Source organism: Fundulus heteroclitus, chromosome 5 (genome assembly GCF_011125445.2).
Source record: "Fundulus heteroclitus isolate FHET01 chromosome 5, MU-UCD_Fhet_4.1, whole genome shotgun sequence".
Taxonomy (NCBI): Eukaryota; Metazoa; Chordata; class Actinopteri; order Cyprinodontiformes; family Fundulidae; genus Fundulus; species Fundulus heteroclitus.
Genome location: NC_046365.1, coordinates 28,017,509 through 28,019,920, shown reverse-complemented (window position 1 = coordinate 28,019,920; position 2,412 = coordinate 28,017,509). Strand labels below are relative to the sequence as shown.

General features: G+C 36.9%; 2 non-coding genes across 2 annotated transcripts; both read left to right on the top strand.

Moving 5' to 3' along the window:
- Positions 1 to 1,532: 1,532 nt before the first annotated feature.
- Positions 1,533 to 1,619, top strand: trnar-ucu. The gene is given in 2 exon segments: positions 1,533 to 1,569; positions 1,584 to 1,619. It is a non-coding gene; the product is annotated as a tRNA-Arg (tRNA).
- A 586-nt stretch (positions 1,620 to 2,205) lies between these two features.
- trnar-ucu lies at positions 2,206 to 2,292 on the top strand. Its single transcript is given in 2 exon segments — positions 2,206 to 2,242; positions 2,257 to 2,292. It is a non-coding gene; the product is annotated as a tRNA-Arg (tRNA).
- Positions 2,293 to 2,412: the final 120 nt, after the last annotated feature.

Genomic DNA, 2,412 nt, shown 5'->3' with positions numbered 1-2,412 from the left:
CTAAAGGAAAGAGCAAAAAAATAATAAAAGTGAATCTAAAAAGTACTCAGTATTACTGACACATCCATACCATTGAAATATAAAGTCTTGATACTAATATGAAGTTCTGCATTTATAGTGATTAACACAGTTTAGTAAAGTAAATGGGGAACCTTTTGGGTTGGGAAATGGGGTTCCATGGTTGCCTCTTTGGTGCAATACATAGGCTGCTTATTTTTTTATTATAGACACATGTTAATGGCTGTGTGTTCATGCTCCACCAGAAGTGTAAACTAACTGGTACTTCAAAATACAAAGCATAAAAATAGCCATAGCATTTAAGAAATGGTAAAAGGCTTTTACAGCACTTTAACTAGTCCAACGACCCCAACACACTTTACACTACAACCAGTCATTCATCCATTCACACACACCCTGAAGGTGGTGAACTATGCTTGTAGACACATCTGCCCTGGAGCCGAATGATAGAGGCGAGGCTGCCAAACATCAGTCCCACTGTGGACTCTGACCACCGGCAGCAGGTTACTCAGGAGGACACATCAACTAACACAGTTGGAGCTGTGGATTGAACTGACAAGTTACTCCTGTGCCACCATCAACCAAAACTTTAAAAACAAATTCTAATTTGTTAGACTCTTATCCTTTCTATTGTTTAAAATAATAAATTGATCCCAAACAAGTACAAGACGAGTAGAAAAAGGAAAAAAATTAAACAGTTTATCCCCTACAGAAAGAGTCTCTAATGCTTATATGATGACTTATAGGAGAGTTAAAGTAACAATTATCACAGCATCATGCAATTTATTACTTGATAATTTTATTCTTCCTATTAAATAAGGAAACCAACTGAACCCAAAACGGTGCAATAAAGCACTGATATAAACAACTAAAAAGGAAACTTATCAATAATCTTTTAATAACACCATGTGTTACCATAGGGAAATCTTTTTCGAGAGAGACATGGTCAAAGTCCTTGTAATAAAAAAAAAAGATAACTTTTATTGCTTTACAATTTTATTGATACAAGTAAAGTATGTCGTGCCAACTGACAGTATTACTTCTTCTCAAGACATCCATGGTGAAAACATAGGGTTCTGACCACTCGCAGAATATATGATCGATAACATTGTTTCTCTACTCCATTTGCTTTCTAAGCTACTGTTAATACATAGGGTTCTGACCACTTGCAAATGCTTACCAATGAGTAATTGAGAACTTGTAACTCTCGTGGTTTTTATAGTCCAAAAAAAGAAACTAATCCCAAGCAACTGCAGTAAAACACTAAGATAATCACCTCAAAAATGTATGTCTAGTGAAAATTCTTCTAAAGGAAAAGCTCAGAATGGGTCTTGCCCTGGAATTTATGATCGATAACATTGTTTCTTCTACACTTTTGTCAATGACCTAACTGTGTGACCAATTGTAAACACCACAAAAGTGCTGCAATGTATACATAAGGCTTCATAGACAGAAAATGTAATGGTTTTGTTTCTATGGAGGCGTTTTTGGAGAAATGGAAATAGTTGACAAAAGGCTCTGTGGCGCAATGGACAGCGCATTGGACTTCTAGAGTGAAAGATGTAATTCAAAGGTTGTGGGTTCGAGTCCCACCAGAGTCGTAGCTTTATGCATCAAGGAAGCAAATATCTGTCAGGTGCAAATTTTCTAAATTAGAAAATGGTGAGCTCCACTACCTACCATCGTTTGCTTGCGAAAGAGTCCTGTGTACTTCAAATCGAAGTAAAGTATGTAGTGCCAACTGGCATTAGTACTTCTTCTGAAGACAAATCCATGGTAAAAATCTTCTCTACTCCATTTGCTTTCTAAGCTACTGTTAATACATAGGGTTCTGACCACTTGCAAATGCTTACCAATGGGTAATTGACAACTTGTAACTCTCGTGGTTTTTATAGTCCAAAATAAGAAACTAATCCCAAGCAACTGCAGTAAAACACTAAGATAATCACCTCAAAAATGTATGTCTAGTGAAAATTCTTCTAAAGGAAAAGCTCAGAATGGGTCTTGCCCTGGAATTTATGATCGATAACATTGTTTCTTCTACACTTTTGTCAATGACCTAACTGTGTGACCAATTGTAAACACCACAAAAGTGCTGCAATGTATACATAAGGCTTCATAGACAGAAAATGTAATGGTTTTGTTTCTATGGAGGCGTTTTCTGAGAAATAGAAATACTTGACAAAAGGCTCTGTGGCGCAATGGACAGCGCATTGGACTTCTAGAGTGAAAGATGTAATTCAAAGGTTGTGGGTTCGAGTCCCACCAGAGTCGTAGCTTTATGCATCAAGGAAGCAAATATCTGTCAGGTGCAAATTTTCAAAACTAGAAAATGGTGAGCTCCACTACCTACCAGCGTTTGCTTGCGAAAGAGTCCTGTGTACTTCATATTGA